Source organism: Lycium barbarum, chromosome 8, assembly GCF_019175385.1.
Source record: "Lycium barbarum isolate Lr01 chromosome 8, ASM1917538v2, whole genome shotgun sequence".
Taxonomy (NCBI): domain Eukaryota; kingdom Viridiplantae; phylum Streptophyta; class Magnoliopsida; order Solanales; family Solanaceae; genus Lycium; species Lycium barbarum.
This window is the reverse complement of record NC_083344.1, coordinates 131,820,590-131,842,193: the sequence shown is the minus strand read 5'-3', so window position 1 is coordinate 131,842,193 and position 21,604 is coordinate 131,820,590. Positions and strand designations below refer to the sequence as shown.

The following is a 21,604-nucleotide window of genomic DNA, read 5'->3' as shown; positions in this document are numbered from 1 at the left end:
AAGTTTGCCATTTGAGCCTTATCCATTCTCAATGCTCCTCTTGCTTGTCTTGGAATTTCTTGCATTGAAAAATATAGATTAGCAATCAAACTATACTGTGCATTGCTTCCAAATTTAGCTAAAGAATCAGCTGCTGTGTTTGCTTCCCTAAAACAGTGTTGGATTTTGATGTTTCTCTTATCGATGATCCTCTTCATAGCTAACACTTCCTTTGAAAGTTCCCAAGGGATATTATATGTGCCATCTAGCCACTTCACCACCAGCATTGAATCGACTTCTATGATGCTGTTGTTGATATCATTATGATCAATCCAGCTGATTCCAAAATTTGCAGCCTGGATTTCTGCACTGTTGTTGGAACAAAATTGTACAGATTTAGAGAAAGCCATGATGATATTTCCTCTAGAGTCTCTGGCAATTCCTCCTATTCCTGCTTTGTTGCTATGTGTCACGCTACTTCCATCAGTTTTAATCTTGATGACATTTTCTGTAGGTTTGCTCCAAATAATAGGCATGCTTGTTAAAACAGCTCTATGTGCTTCCATAGTATCACGCAATCTGTCCCAACTATGACACAAGTCAACTTTGTACCCTTTCTTTTTAATGATACACATTACATGCTGAGCCACTTCATACTTGATTTTGGCCACAGAGTACTTCTTGTTTCCATATTTCCAAGAACTCCAAGCTTTCCATAATTCCCAACAAATAAAGATAGGAATGCATTGGTATGCCACTCTTAGCATAGAGTTCTTTGTATTGAAATTCCACCATGTTATAAATCTGGCATGGATGCTCTGATTTTGCGTAATGATTCCCAAAGAATCACCAAAGAATTTCCAGATTTTTTTTGCTATTTCCCCTTCAATAAAGACATGGTTGATGGTCTCCTCCTTAGTTTGAGTACAACAGATGCACCTAGGATCAGCATTTCTTGAGAAGTTCTTGATTCTATCATACATAGGCATCTTGTTCTTGATAATTCTCCAACTGATAAATGCCATTTTGAATGGGATTCCCTTATTCCATATGCACTTCCATATACGTGCAAACTATCTTTATGTAACTTTCCTTTTGTGTCCTTTTTTTTTTTTTTTGGAACTCTGGACATGATCTTCTGCAAATTAGAGTATATATAATTTTCGATAGTTAACAGATTTAAATTGCAGTCTATCCATTATTATTTATTGTTCATTCTCCTTTATTTTTTACAACTCTTATTATGTTTTGGACGGGGCAGAGCTAGCCCTTCGGGGCATAGGTTCGGCCGAACCCAATAGCTTTTGTCCAAATCATATATTTGTATTAAATTTTTTGTCAAATATGTACAAATTATTAATTAGGAATCCAATAAGTTTAAAGAATTAGAACTCCGAACCCACAACCTTGAATTTTGCCTCTGCCTCTGAATGTCTTAACACTTTGCTTTGCGGAATGTCCTCCTCCTCAGGTTTCTTATTATCCTCATTTTGCATGTAGAGAAAGTTTAAAATTAAAAGAGCTTTCTACATTAAATTAGACTCTTAAAACACTAGGAGAAAAAAGGCAAAATGTTTATGAGAGACTCTAAATCTGCGGTTTCAATGGAGAAACATGTGAGCAGACTACTAAATTTATCTTTTCAGAAATGCGCAAATAGAAGTCGGATAAGAAATACTCAAGAAGACATTTATGTTTATTTGATTTTTTTCCCTTCTTCCCCCTGTATATACACTATAAGAAAAACTCAGATTTACAACGGATTATGACGACGTGACAAAATCATCAATGTGGATGAAATGAGCACGAAGCAAAAGATAAAAAGATTTAATTCTGAATTTGTCTTATTTGACAAATGTTTGAAGAATTGTGATTAAAGAGATTAAAGTTTGGAAATATGTGTACTATTTAATTTTTTTCATTCACGATACAAACTTGGAAATATGTGTACTATTTAATTTTTTTCATTCATGATACAAACTTTGTAATATGTATCTTGGAACAACTTTCTTTTACTTGCCCCAATATTTTCAATTAGAAACCTAAAGCATCAGGTACTCTTTTATCTTTCAATTAGAAATCTAAGCTAGTCATCTCTGTTCTTTTGCAATCTCTGTTCCCAGGAACAAGAAGCTAGTGATGGCCGAAGCTAGGAAGGTAATAAGTACTCAGATGAATTAGTCACCTGTTCTTTGCACTCTCTGCTCCCAGGAAACAAGAAATAGCTAGTCATGGCAGAAGCTAGTGCTGTCTAAGAATCCGAAGCTAGGAAGGTAATATGTACTCGATTAAATAGTTGAAGTGTTAGAGTTAGCTCAAACATTGCCTGATATTGTAAAGAAATGGATCATGGACCTAACTCAACCCCAACAGCTAGCTTCTGAGGGAAAAATTGCCTAAGTTCATATAAGGAGATTATTCATCTCATTAACCACCGATAAGAGAATTTTTTTTCATTCTTCAACACCCCACCTCACGCCCAGGACTAGACATGTGGTGCGCGGACAATTTAATTTGGGGACCTCACATCGGGTGAGATGGGTCCTGCTCTAATACCATCTAAATAAATGGATCATGGGTCTAACTCAACCCCAAAAGTTAGCTTATGAGGGGAGGATTTCTCAAGTCCACATTAGGAGACCACCCATCTCATTAGCCACTGATGAGAGACTTTTTTCATTCTTCAACAGATATCTAGGTTGATGGAGGTAACAAGTAGAGGTTGATAACTTGATATACATTTTAACCTACAGGTTCAGGTGAATCCAGTAGTTTTTGCAAGAGACCCTGTATCTGTATCAGTCATATTTATACAATAGTTGATTGTGAACACAATTATTATTGTACATTAACTTGAGGTCACTGTAGAGTTCTATAAACTTAAATCCGCCTCTGGTTCTAAATTCTTCTTTCATTATATTAACATTGAATATGTAGTGCTATTTCTTATGCATATCATGTTGCATTCTATGTCATTTGACAGATTTTAAAGAATGTCTTTTGGAAAAGCTTTTAGAAATACTTTTTTTTTTTTTAGGTGTTGTTGAGTAATTTGGATTTGGATGATTTGTTTCATCTGAAAAATAAGCTGTGTTTGGATGGGCTGTTTACCCATAAAATGAAAAATTAGAACTATAGCAATCGAATCCAATGTTTCCAGAAAACAAATAGGAGTGTCTTTTCTAGGAAAACAAAAGACACTTTCTCATAATTGACCACATGCTGCAATTGTGAGTAGACAAACATTATGGGACAATTAAAAAAAAGGACAACCAACAGATAAGGAAAATCGTGAAACATGCTTATCCACAGTTGTGTGCACATATAAAAGTTAATAAAGTGAAAGTAATCGAAAAGAATTTAAATTATATATATCCAGATAATGTAGAAAGAACATACTAAGTTTGATTTAACACCTTCTACATAATAACATATCCAATGTAATTTCACAAGTGGGGTTTGAAGAGAATGGTGTATGACAAATTATATTCAATTTTAGTATATGATATCGATCATAATAAGAAATTACATGTTGTGGTAATATATTAATGGTGTAAACAATTTATAGTTTGCACAAAACTTTTACTCCTTTGGAAATGAAAGCCACTAAAGACTAATGTCTCTTTCACTAAAAGTATAGTCTTTCTTTACAATTCTCTTTGTGGTTTTTTTTTTTTCAGTGGTCAATGATTGCTCTATACAGTGATATATTGCCTTTATATATCACTTCTTGCCTTATGAAGAACATCACAATAAGACTAGCTAGATACTTCAATTTCTTTGCTAATGGCTTTTTCGCGTAGCTTAGTGCCCAAAACCATGCTAATATTTCCCAGCTTCAAGCCATTTCTGCTCAAGACAGTGATAGCCATGTGAGTTAATAACTATACCGCGTAGTATTTTCTTCCAAAAACGCATGCAAACATGCAAGATCATATCACCTTTATTAAAGGCAAAATTCGTAAAAAATAGCTATTTACTCTATGAGATATGTCAATTTATCGATCTTCGTTAAATTTTGGTGTCACTCTTACCTTTGTCGTTAGAAAATCATCTCATATTTGTCTTTAACTAGATCTAATGGAGCTCCAACCCGAAATATAACGAACAGAGGTGGAGCTATAGCTGCACCTACGAGTTCAACAAAACTCAATAGTTTTTGGCTCAAACCTTATATTCAGGGGCGAAGCCAGTAAGGACCAAGGGGTTCATATATACTAGGTGAAAATTATCTTTTATGTATATATAGTAGATGTTGAATCCCCTTGGCTTCTTCGTTTGTCAACTTCTTTATATTTTTGAACCCCCTTATTTAAAATCCTGGCTCCGCCACTGCTTATATTTATGTTAAAAATTCTACTTAATATTTATAACTAATTTATCAAGAACCCAATAGACTGTATTTTCAGGAATTAGAATTTATAAACTCAAAATTCTAGTTCCGCCTTTGATAACGAAGGATAATTCTAAACCATAAGTGAAAAAAATAGAGAGATAAACTTGTTTTTTTTCTTTTTCTAAAGCTTTTCTTATAATTGTGATGTCTGGGCCAACTTGTGAGCACTTCACCTAAATTTACAGTGTGTCTGCTACTTTCCACCAGCAGATGTATTGGGTAACTCTATCCCCAAGGCTTAAACAGATAGAAAGAAATCACCTAGCGTTTTGCCTCGACTGAGATTTTAGCCTGAAACCTTATGGGTTTCAACCCACCCCATTGACCAGGCCACATCCTTTGATGCCCTTTTTTCTAAAGTATTTTGACACGTAGAATCCATGTTGAAGTTTCATAACTATAACAGAGACAATTTGTTAACGGTAAGGATATGAAAAATCTCAAAATATATCAAAAAATATTTTGTATAGTAGAGAAATAAATTTAGACAGTTTCCTCATTACATTCATGTGATATATTTCTGATTCATAATCTTTCTTCTTGAATTCGTTGGACTTTTTGTGCTTAATTTGCAGGAGATGCATAAACACAACAAGTAGGCCACCACCAAGGCCACCCATAAACATTGAACCACCACAAAACAATGATTACAAAGACAAGAAAGAGACTATGACGACAGAGGAGAAGAGTAACACAAACCTCCAAGAAGATAATTCAAAGATCAAAACAAATTAACTAGGAATCTTGGTTGCTAAAGATCATAATAAGTCATTTGTACTTGGTCTAAATTAGTTAGTCAAGTACAAAATGCTTTTATTATTAGTGAAACTAGTAGCATGAAAGTGGTCCTTTTTCCTCCCAACATATTAAAAGTAGTATGATATTTTATTTTGTAGTAGATGCTTGTGTGGTAAAATTTACAAATAGCCACTTTTCAGCTCTTGTTGAAAAATAATCAATGTCATGGAGTTTTAAATTTCATAAATATAACTTCAGGACACTTGCACGGAGTTTCACCAGTAAAATTTAAAATTCCATGACAATGATTATTTTTAAAAACATAACCGAAAAGGGCAAGTGAGGTGCTATTTCTACGGTGTGCTTGTATTGTCCTTGTATTTCCTTTTTTTTTTTTTGGTTATCATGTTAGGGGTCTATTTGTTCGTATACAAATTATGTGGGGATTGTAATATAATGATTGTATGTGCTATTAATGGAGTCTCTACTTGGTTATCATGTTAGGGGTCTCTACTTGTTCATTTGAAGCTTTAGATATATGCTATTTTATTTTCGAACTATGAATGTCAAAGGGAATTATGTTGTTGAACTTTCCTTATGTAGAGCATAAGTTAAAAAATTTCGTCTTTCTTGAGCAATATGATATGTTAGTTACCTATATACATCCTAGTTGATATCAACACAACTTTTGTTTGAGAGAAACCTATTCGCAAACGATGGGAGTTCAGAGAAAATTTGCCATAAAACTTATTTGCTATCATGTCCCAAACTTTGGTCTAGTAGTAAGAGTCTAGCACAGGATGTGTGAATTAGGCACGTTGAACGCTAATATAAATAAAAGCCTGGTATTTAAGTGAAAAAGGATAGGGAAAATACGGGTCTACTATCCTTTGAATTTCGAATGATGCTCCGTTGCTCCTCGAGAATTTCTCCTTCATCGTTTTCTTCAAAATATGAGTACTATCAGCCATTTTGTTACGTCATTGTTATCAATGGCGGATCCAACGACGGATTTGGGGCTTTGAGATTGAACTCTATACACGCATGATATAAGTAAAACTAGATCTACATTTGAGAACATAATACCCTTTCAACTCAAAAGATATCGCGTCTAAATTCTAAAATCCGTTACTATTCACAACGGTATCCACTATCAAAAAATTACAGCATCAAATATACAAGTTTTTGTTTTACCATATTATAGTCTTACTAAACTCTACAACGATGGAATATGCTCTTGCTTTTTGAAAACCAAAACCACGACTTATCTTTATCGAAAAGTGTGGCACTTTTGCTTAAGTCATAAAAGGAGGGCGAGAAGAATGGAGCAGAGGGGAAACTGAAAAAATGCAAAATAATAATAACAGTAAAAGGAAGACTCATAAGTCATATGACTTTTATATAAGAGAAATTCATTAATAAAAAAAGGAAAAAAGGGAGCGATCGATGGCATTCTTGTCTAGCTTAGTGGCCAAAAACAAGCAAATATTTCAAAGCTCAAAGCCTTGTCTGCTCAAGACTATTGCCATGCGAGTTAACAACTACTTCCTAGTTTTTTTTTTTTTTTTTTCATTCACATCATGCAATGGTGCTATCATTTATCCTTTTTTTTTTTTTTTTTTTAATAATAGTTTGTCTTTGTCAATTTGCACGCACAACGATTAATTCCATGCGATATCTGTTACCTCCCACCAGCATAGGTATCAGATAACGTTGTCCTCACCAAGGCTTGGATAAATGAGAAGAAAACACAAAATGTTCGTTTGCCTCTATTGAAATTTGAACCTGAAACCTCATGATTCTCAACTCACTTACTTTATTGACCACTAACTTCTATACACAAACAGAAAAGCATTTACATCCTCAACTTATAAGTAAGTTGAAAGCAAACTGTAACTACATATGGTAGCATTGATTTGGTAATTTAGAAAATACTTACTAGCCAAAAGTAAAATACATTGATAATGTAAAAGTTCTTTGTACTATCGGCGTATACAAGTTAAATTCTCATTCTCTATGCATGCAGACACGCAAGATTCTATCATTTCCTTCAATTTATGAGTTATTTCTTATTGGTTTATTTGGGAATTTGTTGGCTTTTGTGTGCTTGATTTGCAGAAGATGTATAAACATGTACAAGTGCAAGGAAGCCACCAAGGCCAACAGTAGAAACTAAACCACCACAAAACAGCATAGTTGTTGATCAAAACGAGAACATAAAAGAGAGTGTGATGGCAGAATGGAAGGGTAACAGAAAGCTTCAAGACAATAATTCCATGGTCAAGACAAACTAGGAACCTTGCTAAAGATAATATTGTCTGGCTTTAGTTCTTGATCCAAAAATTCAACCCAAATTCAACAGAGAGAGTGTCTGTATCTCTTGATACAGTACAAGATCAGGACAGTTATATGTAATCAAAACGTTACACATACCATAAAAGTAAGCTTGAACTGATTGAGTTTTAGTTTGTATATGAAGCAAAATGTTCATTCCAGCATGCGATTTGAAAGTGCAAGGGGGAGGGGGGGGGGGGGGGGGGGGGATTTTTCGATCTATTAGTCGACTAGGTTAAATCAGTAGTCGACTGTTTGCTCAGGGAATGCTAAAGTAAAGTGCAGAAGATACATGACACAAAGTATTTTATACTAGTTCAGATTCAATGTGAATCCTAGTCCAGTCCCCTTGGGGTGCAAGGGTGTTCTCTGCAGCTCTTTGTTAAAGGTTTGGTACAATGGAGGTTTGAATGGAGTTCCTACGCCTACACTCAAATCACTCTTAGTCTTTTTGATACAAAGCCTCACAAGCTCTATTATAACTCTCATTTCTTTTTTTCCTTACACTATAAATCACTCAGACATACAATGTTTATGAAAAGTAAAGCAGAGCACTAAGGGAATGAGACTAAGCATGCTTTGTTATTTTTGTGAAGTAGCCCTTTTATGGCTGTTTAGGCTCTTCATGCAGAGAAATCAACCCAAGGGATTTGATCCTTGGAAAAAGGAATTAGTGATCCTATTTCCAAGAATAAGGCTGGAGCTGTTGCTTCTTTCCTTGTGCGATGAGGCCGCATTAACAGTCAACAAGATTGTTACACTTCGTGGAATATTCCTTCTTTAATGGCGCAGATATCCTTTCCTTCCTTGAACTGATTTTGTACTGCTGGAGAGTACGTTGTCAACCACCACAAGATTTGTAATATCGCAGTATCCAATTGTAGGGCTGGGAAGTTTTCACTGAGTTAAACTTGTGTAAGCTCATCTCGTTTGGGCTGCCTTGTGGGCTTTTTTATTCCTTGTGCGATTCAATTATTATAGCTGCACAAATAAAATTGTCATCATTAAAACTTGACACTAAGAATCTCCCCCTTTTTGAGGATGACAATTTTAAATGAGATGTAGTCAACTTCCCTGTAGCGGATGCTCCCCCTGATTAGCCTGATCAGTTGACTTGTCCTTGCAAGCTCCCCCTGAACAGTTGACTGTCTATTTCTCCCCCTTTGGCATCACTAAAAAAACATAGACACATAAACATCTATAGACACAGACATAGATGTTATATAGGCTTAGAACATTAGTAAGATGCTGAACCAATTAGCACAAAAAGAGTAAACCAAAGTGCAACACAAAACCAAACGAACTTAGGGTCCACAAAATCATTGTTTAAACAGACCAAAAATAACCAGATTTAAAAGAACTACTCCTGGCATTAGAACATGGGACGACGAAGGAAATAAGCCAAGGTATTCACAATAGCATCCTTCATTTCAGTCAACGGAGTAGTGAGACGTTCAGGCATGGCACCAACACTGGCTTGAAGCTTGGCGGACAATTTGACAACTTCCTTTATCACAGCATCCAGTTTAACTCGCAGCTTAGAGACATCAGTACCCGTTTCCTTTGTCGTATCACGAATTTTCTCGACTTGAAACAAAGTGGATGCCATTAAATCTTTGATGGACTCAATCTTCGCATCCATGGAGGAAAGTTTGGAGAGAAGGTCTGTATAACATTCAGCAGAGACGACAGAAGGATTTGATTTTTTCAATTTGGTGGAGGGACCAGGTTGAGATGCATCATAGACCTCCTTTAGCACCCAAGATTCATTGCTCAAGACATACCCTATGCTACCAAACGCCCTAGAGTTGTAACACTGCTTAACGCGAGTAATGGGATAGTCGACTAAGTCAATTTTGTGGACTTCAAGTATGCGAGAGATGAGCATACCATATGGGAGGCTAGAAGGATTTGATGCACACTCAATCATGTAGTTGATGACTATAGAGGACAAATTGATTTTTTTCTTGGAGAGAAGGCAAAAAGCAAAGATGGCATCACATTGGGAGATAGTAGAGTAGGACCGAGCACGAGGGACAATAGTAGTCGCAACCATATGAGCCAGCACACAAGCCTCAAAAGAGATGTTAGACGGACCAATTTGAGCAGGGACATAGGTGGAATTTGAAAGGGTTTTCTTAACATCATCAAAGGAGACTTCAAGAGATTCAGGCCAGGAATTTTTTGAAATTTCGAAAAACCCAGAATAGGTGCAACCAAGAATAGAGTCAAGGACAGAGCAATTTAATACAATGTGGGTACCAAGGACTATGGTTTCGAGTTCATTAGCCTTAGAGGACCGGAGATTTGCATAAAACATACGAACAGGGGTTTCATACACATGAGAAGGGGTTGTGAAATTTTTTTCCCAACCTTGATAGACAAATAAATGTTTTATCTTACAACACAGAGAAAGCATATGGTCAAGATCAATAATCCTACCGGATACAATGTTTTTGTCTTCAAGAGACGAGAAGAGTTCTTGATGGTGGTCATCCCAAAATTTTTTACGAAGATCAAGGGGTTTATCAGTGATGGTTTTGAGTTTCTTTGAGGAGGTTGAACATGGAGCATCAGCAAAAGCTCGCTTGCCAAGATTGAAAATTGGAACGGAGTTGGAGGCGTCAGAGTAAGAGGAGTCGCCGGAGTTTGAGTCATTAGGAGCAGGAGAGAGGCTCTTACCAATTTCCTTTAGCCTGGAACTTTGGCGGGTGGAGAGAAGGTGGGTTTTCTGAGTTTTCGCCATTGAAGAGATGAGACGTAGATAGGAGGGTTTGGCGGGGAAGGGTAAAGATGAAGAATAGAAGAAAATGGGAAAAGGGAAAAGATTTTATGGGGATATGTAGGAAAAGGAAATGATTTTATGGGGAAGGTAAAAAAAAGTAAAACATGGGAAGATGGGACGGTCATAATGGGGATGGAAATACAATTTATGGCAAGGATTTTGAATAGACGAAAATTATGGCACGGATTACTACACGAGAAAAAAATTTAGACAGATTGATCAATAATTCCCAAAGATCTTCTTAACATGCAGAAACGTTCTTCAAGAAGAGGTTTAGTAAAAATATTAGCAAGCTGGTTTTCAGTGTTAACAAAAACTATTTCAAAATCTCCTTGAGCAACATGATTTATGATAAATGATGCTTAATATCTATATGCTTGGCCCTAGAATGATGCACAGGATTTTTGGACGGACATATAGCACTCGAATTATCACAGAAAATTTTTATAGGTTTAAAAAACAAGTCATAATCACTTAGTTGATAAGACATCCAGATTAACGATGTGCAACATTGACCAATAGCAATGTATTCAGCCTCAGTGGTAGAGAGAGTGACTGATCCCTGTTTTTTGCTATTCCAGGAAATAAGAGATTTTCCTAGAAGCTGGCAAGTACCACTGGTACTTTTTCTATCATCTTTATCACCTGCAAAGTCTGCATTTGAAAAACCTTCAAGTGTAAAATCGTTGGTGTTAGGATACCATAAACCATAGTTAGTTGTTCCATGAAGGTATCTAATAATACACTTGATAGCAGTAAGATGAGATTCCTTTGGAGCAGCTTAGAATCTAGCACACCTGCACATACTAAAGCAACGATCCAATCATACCGCGATACTTAGTTTCATCAATAGGTTTTCCTGTCTCATCCTTATCAAGAGTACAAGTAGGACTCATTGGAGTTCACATAGCTTTTGAGTCAGACATTCCAGATTTTTGAACGAGTTCCTTGGCATACTTTGCTTGACATATAAATATTCCACTGTCAGTTTGATGAATTTGTAGTCCCAAGAAGAATTTTAATTCTCCCATCATACTCATTTCGAACTCGCTTTGCATAAGATCAGAGAATTTCTTGCACATAGAGGGGTTAGAGCTTCCAAAAATAATATCATCAACATATATCTGTATAATGAGATTCCCTAAGGAGGATCGTTTAATAAAAAGAGTTGTATCAATCTTTCCTCGGAAGAAGTCGTGACTTACCAAGAATGAGCTTAAACGATCATACCATGCCCTAGGGGATTGTTTAAGACCATATAAAGCTTTACTTAATTTAAAAACGTGATAGGGAAATTGTAGATTTTCAAAACCTGGCGGTTGTTTAACATACACTTCTTCTTCAATGAACCCATTTAGAAAAGCACTTTTGACATCCATTTGAAAAAGTTTGAATTTTTTAAAAGAGGCATATGCAAGCAAAATTCTAATGGATTCCAACCTAGCAACAGGAGCAAAAGTTTCATCATAGTCAACTCCTTCCTGTTGTGAGTATCCTTGAGCAACAAGTCGGGCTTTGTTTCTGACTACTTCTCCGGCCTCATTTAGCTTGTTCCTGTATACTCATTTTGTGCCAATGATTGAAGCATTTTCATGTTTGGGAACTAGATTCCACACCTTGTTCTTTTCAAATTGATCAAGTTCCTCTTCCATAGCTTTTACCCAGTATTCATCTTTTAAGGCATCACCAACTTTCTTTGGTTCATATTGAGAAATAAGAGCCAGATTTACAATATTTTTACTAGATTCTCTAGTTTTCATCCCCTCATTGATGTCTCTAATAACAAATTTCTTTGAATAGTCAGGTTCGCTTCTCCATTCGTTTGGAACTATTCCAATAGTAACATCAGTCGACTGAGGTGTATCAGAAGTCGACTCACAGGATGCCTTTTCTTCAGTGGGTCTTGTAACCACTGCAGTACGTATTTGACTGTCTTCTTCATCTGCAATTTTTCTTTTCTCGTCCATGTGATTAGTATCATCAAATACAACAATAGACTCTTCAATAGATAAAGTACGTTTGTTAAAAATTCTATAGGATCTACTAGTAGGAGAATAACCAAGAAATATACCTTCACCACTTCGAGGATCAAACTTACCAAGATTTTCCTTTCCATTATTGTGAACAAAACACTTACATCAAAAATGATGAAAGTAGCTAATATTTGATTTCTTACCAGTCCATAGCTCATAAGGAGTTTTCTTGAGAATTGGTCTGATTAGACATCTGTTCAAAATATGACAAGCTGTACTTACTGCTTCGGCCCAAAAGTGATGTGGTAAGTTTGTTTCTATGATCATTGTTCTTGCCATATATTGAAGGGTTTTGTTCTTTCGTTCAACCACACCACTTTGTTGCGGAGATCGAGGTGAGGAGAAATTGTGTGTGTACCCTTGGTCATTGCAGAATTCTTCAAAAGCTTTATTTTCAAATTCTCTTCCATGATCACTTCTAATGGAAGTGATGTAATATCCTTTCTCACGCTGAATTTTCTCATAAAAAAACTTAAAATTCTTTAGAGTATCATCTTTATGAGCAAGAAATATTACCCGGGTAAAGCGAGGGAAGTCATCTATTATAACAAATGCATACCTTTTTCCTCCAATGCTAGCAGTTCTAGTAGGACCAACAAGATCCATATGAAGTAGTTGCAAAGGCTTGGATGTAGACACAATATCTTTTGAGCTAAAAGAGTTTCTAGTTTGTTTACCTTTTTGACACGAATCGCATAAATGGTCTTTAGTGTAGTTGAGTTTTGACAATCCTATTACAAGGTCATGTCTTGCCAGTTTTTTAATTAAGAGGATACTGGCATGACCAAGCTTCTTGTGCCACATCCACAGATCTTCTCCCATTGATGCCAGGCATATATGACCTGTAGAATTTTTGACAGAGTCAAAAGTATACACATTTTTGTTTCTGCTTCCAAGAAGAATTTTTATCCCAGAGGAGTCTTCTATGACACAACCTGATTTACTAAACCTTATCTCAAGATCAGAGTCACACAACTGACTTACACTTAAAAGGTTGTACTTAAGTCCCTTTACCAACCAAACATTTGAAATGTCACAAGAATTATCAAAAGTAATAGTACCAATACCAATTACCGTTCCAGTTGAATTGTCTCCAAAAGTTACTAATCCTCCATCAAAGTCGGCGACTTTTTTGAATAAAATTTTGTCGCCTGTCATATGTCTTGAACACGCACTATCTAAATACCATTTTTCCTTTTTTCTTTTCTTGTGGTGTTCCTGCAAAACAGAATTTTTACTTTTGTTTAGGTACCCAAGGGTTCTTGGGTCCTTGATGGTTAGTTTCAAAACACTTACTTTTCTTGGGTTTCCATACCCAACCAGGTGCAGTTGAAAAATGAAATTTACAGTTATGCTAGTCATGGCCAAGTTTTCCACAACAAAAACATGTTTGAAAGGGTTTTCCTTCAACTTTACAAGGATTGGTTGACCTATGTATTCCAGACTTTCTTTCAGTCGACTTAGAGGTTCTAGTTGATTGATCAGTCTTTAAAAAAACAGTTGTCTTCCCTTCCAAATTATTAGTCATTGGTAAGACCTTTTTCCCAGTGGACTTATTTGTGTAAGTTGACTGGTTTGACTTGGCATAATTGTAACTGGAGGGTTTCAGTAAAATATCTATTTTAGATTGTAAATTGTAAACTTCATTTTGAATTGAATTGTTTTCTTTTTCGCAAATTTCTAATTTTGATTCCTATTCTTTTTTCTCTCTCTTCAGTTTCCTATATTCATCAAAAACATTATTCAGGTCTATAAGAGTTTGATCTAATAATTCTTGAGTTTCTTCACATTTAGAGCAGGGATGGGAACTTACCCTACTGCTTCCTTCGAGAGCCATGAAACACACATTTTCAATCTCTTCAGATTCTTTATCTGAAATTTCATCTTCACTCCAACTGCTGAAGGCCCTTTGTTTTTGATAACTTCTAGTTGGTTTCTTTCTTGTCTCAGGACATTCATATGCGATATGGCCATATTTTCCACATTCATAACACTTTCCATCATTCTTTTGTTGCCCAGTGGAAGTCTTACCATTTCTAAAGTTTGAGCTTCCTTTTCTATTATTTCTTGATCTTCTCATGGCTTCTATCACATGCCTAGAAATCATGGCCACTTCTTCTTCTTTAAAGTCATCATCAGATTCTTCAACTTGAGCCCTGAAAGCAACAACTTTCTTCTTTTCATCCTTCTAATATCTTTGAATGTGATTATTTTCAAATGCTATCAGATTTCCTCTTAATTCATCATAAGTGAATTTATCCAGATTTCCATCTTCAAGGACAATTGCTTTGGTTTCCCAAGTCTTTGGCAGACTTCTAACAAGCTTTCTAACTTGTTAAGAGTTGGTATAAGTTACTCCAAGGGATTTGAGTTCTCCAATGATCTTGCTGAATCTTGTGAACATTGATTCGATGTTCTCATCGTCCTTCATCATAAAGGCTTCATAATCGTGTCTTAGAGCATCAATTTTTGTTTCCCTTACTTTTGATGTTCCTTCATAGGTGACCTCAAGTTTATCCCACATTTCTTTGAAGTGTCACAATTTGAAATTTTTGCATACTCTTCTCCACTTACTGCACAGTAGAGCAAAGCTATTGCCCTGACATTTATTTGCAGTGTCTCTTGTTGTTCTTTGGTAATGTCATATGATTCTAGATCAATTGTCGAAGTATCTGTGTCTTTCTTGTTTTCAGTGCCGGCTCTTGGAATAGGTTTAGGTCCTTTCTTAATCACAATCCAGGCTTGATAATCAGTTGACTGCACAAAGATTTTAAACCTTTCCTCCCAATGACAATCGTGTTCACCATTGAAGTATGGTGGTCTTGTTGTGGAGTGCCCATCTTGTAATATTGCTCCAGGAATTTGATACCCAGCCATTTGATCTTTTCTCACGTGCGGTTAAGCAACTGAAAGTGAGACCTTGCTCTGATACCAATTGAAAGTGCAAGAGGGGGGAGGGGGGTGAATTGTAAATTTTTCGATCTGTTAGTCGACTAGGTTAAATCAGTAGTCGACTGTTTGCTCAGAGAATGCTAAAATAAAGTGCAGAAGATAAATGACACAAAGTATTTTATACTGGTTCAAATTCAATGTGAATTCTAGTCCAGTCCCCTTGGGTTGCAAGGGTGTTCTCTGCAGCTCTTTGTTAAAGGTTTGGTACAATGGAGGTTTGAATGGAGTTCCTACGCCTACACTCAAATCACTCTTAGTCATTTTGATACAAAGCCTCACAAGCTATATTATAACTCTCATTTCTTTTTTTCCTTACACTATAAATCACTCAGACATACAATGTTTATGAAAAGTAAAGCAGAGCACTAAGGGAATGAGACTAAGCATGCTTTGTTATTTTTGTGAAGTAGCCCTTTTATGGCTGTTTAGGCTCTTCATGCAGAGAAATCAACCCAAGGGATTTGATCCTTGGAAAAAGGAATTAGTGATCCTATTTCCAAGAATAAGGCTGGAGCTGTTGCTTCTTTCCTTGTGCGATGAGGCCGCATTAACAGTCAACAAGATTGTTACACTTCGTGGAATATTCCTTCTTTAATGGCGCAGATATCCTTTCCTTCCTTGAACTGATTTTGTACTGCTGGAGAGTATGTTGTCAACCACCACAAGATTTGTAATATCGCAGTATCCAATTGTAGGGCTGGGAAGTTTTCACTGAGTTAAACTTGTGTAAGCTCATCTTGTTTGGGCTGTCTTGTGGGCTCTTTTATTCCTTGTGCGATTCAATTATTATAGCTGCACAAATAAAATTGTCATCATAAAAACTTGACACTAACATGATTTTCCTCTGACTGCTTTTGTGAAACCTTGACCATGTGAATGTACTGCTCGAGCTCCTTCTCTCTGCTCATTGGCTTTCTTTCCTTTCATCATGTCCTATTTGCCAACTAATGTTAATAGCAAGAAAAGGCACATCATAAATTAAAAAACAGTGGAAATCAATAAAGCAAAGTCTAAGGAACCTCTTTTTAATAATTTTCGCCTCCCTATCGACTCTGATTCTATTAATTTTCTTGATGGCCTTCAAAGTGTTCTCAGTTACATTCCTGTCATATCTCTCCGGCCTATTATGCTTCCTCTCGAATTTAAATGTTGAGTCCTTCAAATAGGTAGTAGCAGCAGGAAAGGAATTTTCAGTATCAAGCCAAGAACCCAGTGTCACAACTCACAAGGTCTCCGTGTTTGTTTTTCTATCTTATGATGAGGTCTCACTATAGCAAGCTATAAAGTGTATTGCAAGAGTGTTCATATTTGTGACAGATTATTTAAAATATATATACTCTTAACAAGTGTCAACGAATTTCCAAATATTCTTGTTATACATTTGTTCCACTCCTCAACCCTCTTTTTTAAATTCATGGATGTCATCATATCGAATCAGATCAATCGAACAAACTTCTAACACATGTTTCTGGAAGACCCTATGATATATCACCAGATCTCGATTTTTCATGTATAAATATAACTAGCGTATCTCCTTCATAAAGAGTTTCCCTATAATGGCCATGAACAGTTGCTTCGAGGGTGGCAAATAAGGTTTTGTGTAGGTTATACAAACACCAAAACAAAAGGAAGTATGTTTTAACTAAAATTCTGAAAAAATATCAGATTTCTATCCATTCATAGTCTTACACATAAAATTATTACAAATCTTCAATGACCATGCATGCTTTCACCTATGGTTTAAGTAAATTTCTAAGTACATAGATATATACCAAACTATCTTCATTAGGGTCACTATATATTCAGTAATTTTCAGTAGTCGATGTTTCCAAAAAAATGTGAGGCCATTGACTAAGAGTACACATTCTAAGTGTTTACTTCCCAAATTAATTTGAGACAGTACCATATAGAATCAAAGCAAATGTTTGCCAATAGTACTATTGCTATGAGAAAAAGTTGACATTACAATTTCAAGCTGTTGAATCAAACAATTGAACACAGAGAATTAATACAACCAAACAAAGTGACAAATAACACTTCTGAAGTTTCCATATTTGCTGTTGCTTTAGAACTGTGATTGGATCTGAGCAACAACAGTGTCATCAACTTGAAAAGCCTTGGCAAGAACATCACTTGAATAGCTGGCTCCGATCTGAAAACTGCATTAGCAATGCTTATAATACCAGGATTCTGGCTACTCAAAGCAGCGACAGCAACAGCATTTCCATATCCCACATGTCGTTGGTAGTTCATCTTTCTTAAGGACCTTTGTAATAAGGTGATTTTCAGGATTTGAAGTTACAAAACCAACTTGAAGAGAACCTTCAAGAACTGTGAGTATTTCAGTAGCTCTTGGATGAGTGTGTGGAGGGTTAATTCCCCGTGGTGCATAATCGACGCTAACTAGTGAGATACCAAGAGTGTTAAGTCCTGTTATTTGAGCTACATTAACAGGAGTGACCTTAGAACCAAAAGTGCTTGATGTGTTCCAGCCAAATATAGGCCACTGAAGAAAAAGTCCTCTGCTTGTACAGACTTGGGATTTTTGCAAGCTAAACCATTAACCTTAGCTGAAACAGTGGGAGAAAAAATACAGTGAGAAAATTCATCAAATCATTGATCTTGTAGTCCTAATATAAACTCCACCAGTTCCAGTTTATGCAACACACTTCCCTTTTCACTCTGTTTCAAAAAGAAATGACGCTTCTCATTTTACCCTTAATGAGAAGTTTTTAGAACCACACAAATGTTATGACATGTTTTAAGTCCACAAGTTTCAAAAGTTTTATTTTTTCTTAATTATGTGCCGATTCAAACTATGTCATATTGGGATGGGGGGAGTATATGAGAGGAAAATGAGCTACTGATCGCGATTTAGTGATTTAAAATACCTGGGCTAGCGGGATAGGCAATGCAGAAATCTTGCATTGGACTTGGCTCAAAAGCTAACACAAGATAGCAGAAACTTAGAGCTATCAGATTCAGCAAGAAAAAGTGGTTAGCCATTTCAAGAACTAAAGAACAGAAGCTAGCAGGAGTAAGGAGATAATATTGGAAGAGAAGAAAGATGTTTTTTTGTGGGATGAAGTGATTGATAAGAGATAGTTTCCTTATATAGAAGAGACAAAAGACCTCATGCATGCAAAAGTGCTTTGAGTTTTGGTGAGTAATTTGTATCTTTATTGAAAATATTCTAAAGGGCCGTCCAAGCACACATGTAGACTTTACAACTATTAGCTGTCATTTGAAGTGATTATGATATAATTTGAAGAAACAAGACAGAGGTTAGCCAGCTAAGGACAAAAGGAAACAGTCCAAAAGACTAATTTAGAAGGATAACACATGATTCTTGAATACCTCGGATGCACAAATGAATTTATTTGACAGAAATTCAACTGATTTCTTGTTTTAAAATTTTATCCCAATCCTTCAACATTATTATGGAATCATGCTCTTCACTTGTTCTTATATATCAATAGTTATGTTGCTGTGTTAGTTCTATAAAATATTTTTCAGCCAGTATTGCTGTAGTGCCTATGCCCAGGATGCATTAAACAACGATACCAGTGTACCATATGAATCATGATGTATCCTTTCACAGACAAATTTAAGCCAAGCCCAATGAACACCTCAACATGCATTTATCACAGAATATATTGTGGTAAAGAAATACGGAGAGTGCTAAAGTTAGAGAGTGTAATAATACAGTATGCTTCAAATTCTAGTTTATGCCTTTTGATTTACAAAACTACCTATGATATCACAAGTCATAACAGGAACTGTATGTCAGTTCTGATCATCATATAACATTATAGCTCAATCTGTTATTTGGCAATAAAGCCAGGCAAGAATACTAAACAAGAGTTCATGAACAATCTTTAGGACAAATGTTACCTTGTAAAAAAGATTTTGAATCAGTCATAATTCTCAACTTTATATATGGTAGTAACTTTTTTTATGATTTAATTTCAGTACGCAAGTATAAGTCATGAAGGCTGTAGGTATTGTTGACACCTAATTTTTCAATTATTACCTTTTACATGATTTGGTTAAACTATTTAGATGATGTTGCAATTCAAGTTATCTTGATATATCACATTAATTATGGTACTAGGGAGAGGTTATTAAACAGGACATGACACAACTTCAGCTTAATGAGAACCTAACCCTAGATAGGAAAATGTGAAGGTCAAGGATTAGGGTAGAAGGGTAGATAGTCGAGTAATGTCGCACTGTAGGTGGGACAGGTAGGGGCTAGCTCCCTCTACACGTATTCTTAGTATTAGTATTATTTAGTAATCACGTCGGTGTCTATTCTTCGATGTGTATCGCTATCTATTACGCTTTTGCTGTCATTTTTTTTTTTAATGTCTGAGTCGAATTCCTTTTCCTTTATTTTCCTTTTCTTTTATTTTCTTTCCTTTCGAGCCGAGGGTCTTTCGGAAATATCCTCTCTGCCCCACAAAGGTAGATGTAAGGTCTACCTACATCCTACCCTCCCCAAACCCCTATTGTGGGATTACACTGGGTATGTTGTTGTTGTTGTTGTTTTGTATGGTACAGTTTGTTATAGAAGGCATCTGATGTCATGAAGACTACACCGGACAAGATGTTATCTTATAACAAAAGTTGCTGATCATTATTTTGAGTTTGTTAGTTCTTGTTTTAGACAATTCTATAAGATTTAAGAGCTAGAAATCCTATTCATCGAGTGTTAACGCCAATATGGTTATGCTTGTTTTTACTAAGTTCATGTCATTTGGAGCAAGGGCTGTGTTAGAGTTCATTGTTTGGATTTTAGGCTCATTTTGAGGTGATCGCGGTCATTGTCCTAGCAGATTAGAATACTAACGAATTCGGTTCTTGATATTTAAAAAGTTCGATTAACTCAAACTTATTATAGTTCCTAAAAAAAGGATCATCACTTGCATTGTATCTACTTTTGCTAGTTAATCATCTCATCACAAAATTTTGGGCTATTTACATACCAATACACTTTTAACTTTCAAGAAATTAAGTGAAGAATGGCATCAAAATACATACAACATAAAAATTCTAGTAACAAATAAATCATCACACAGTAAACAAATAAACGTTTCACTCTTTATCATCGCACACAACAAACAAATTCTGTCAACATCTGTCCTTTTGTAAGTAAACTTGCTGCTTAAAATTTTTGTTGTATCAGAGTGGCTACACTTTTATCAACTTGAAAATCCTTGGCAAGAACATCTGTTGCTATAGCTGGCTCCGATCCGAAAACTGCATTAGCGATGCTTATGATTCCAGGATTCTGGCTGCGCAATGCAGCAATAACAACAGCATTTTCATACTGCACGTTGCGTTGGTAGTGAACAAGTCCAATAGGAAAAACAAGCGTATTGCCTTTTCTAAGGACCTTAGTAATAAGGCGATTTTCAGGATTTGAAGTTACAAACCAAACTTGAAGACAATCTTAAAGGAATGTGAGTATTTCAGTAGCTCTTGGGTGAGTGTGAGGAGAATTAATTCTCTATGGTGCATAGTCGACGCGAACTAGTGAGATCCTAAGAGTGTTCAGTCCTGGTATTTGAGCTACATTAACAGGAGTGACTTTAGAAGCAAAAGTGTTTGATGTGTTTCCAGCCAAATGTAGGCCACTGAAGAAAAAGTCCTCTGCTTCAACAGACTTGGGATCTTTGCATGCTAATCCATTTACCTTAGCTGAAACAATGGAAAAAAATACAGCGAGAAAATTCATCAAATCATTGATCTTCTAGTCATAATACAATACTACATCTGTTCCAATTTATGTGATACACTTTCTATTTTAGTTTGTTCAAGAAAGAACGACACAATCCTTAATTTGACAATAAACTTTGCGCTTCGTTTTTTACCCTTTAATGAGAAGCTATTACACAAATGTTATGACATTGTATAAGACCATAAGTTTCAATTTTTTTTGTTTCTTTCTTAAACTCCGTGCTAATTCAAACTATGTCTGATAAATTGGACTGCAGGGAGTATATAATAGGAAAATGAAATACTGGACTCCGATTCCTGATTATGGTGTGATTCTTTAACCTTTTTATTTTTAAGCAATCCTTCTCTCAAGCTATTATATTCGGATTAGGTGCAAAGTGCAACTCAACAGAGATTACAATACTCACTGGCACAAAAACAAAGAAAAAAGAGTACCAATAAATGAGGGATAAGAAAGCAAATGAAGTTTCGAATAAGCTCGAACAAATACTAAAAATAAATCGCTAATTATAGTACTAAGCTTCCCAAAAATCCTAATAAAAACCTCAAAATAGTTCATGAATTGAAGAACCCCATCAATGGGCGTATGCGAAAAAGCGGCCCACGGGAAAATGATGGTTCCTACCTAAATTTCTCGAGACACGC

The 21,604-nt window shown here is 35.8% G+C and overlaps 1 long non-coding RNA gene and 2 pseudogenes across 1 annotated transcript; 1 reads left to right on the top strand and 2 right to left on the bottom strand.

The window, feature by feature from the left end:
* The first annotated feature begins 3,719 nt into the window (after positions 1-3,719).
* Positions 3,720-5,611, top strand: LOC132607522 (uncharacterized). Its single transcript, XR_009570300.1, has 2 exons — positions 3,720-3,851; positions 4,951-5,611. It is a non-coding gene; the product is annotated as an uncharacterized LOC132607522 (long non-coding RNA).
* An 11,579-nt stretch (positions 5,612-17,190) lies between these two features.
* On the bottom strand, positions 17,191-18,223 carry LOC132605509 (putative germin-like protein 2-1; annotated as a pseudogene).
* A 2,161-nt stretch (positions 18,224-20,384) lies between these two features.
* On the bottom strand, positions 20,385-20,957 carry LOC132608373 (putative germin-like protein 2-3; annotated as a pseudogene).
* Positions 20,958-21,604: the final 647 nt, after the last annotated feature.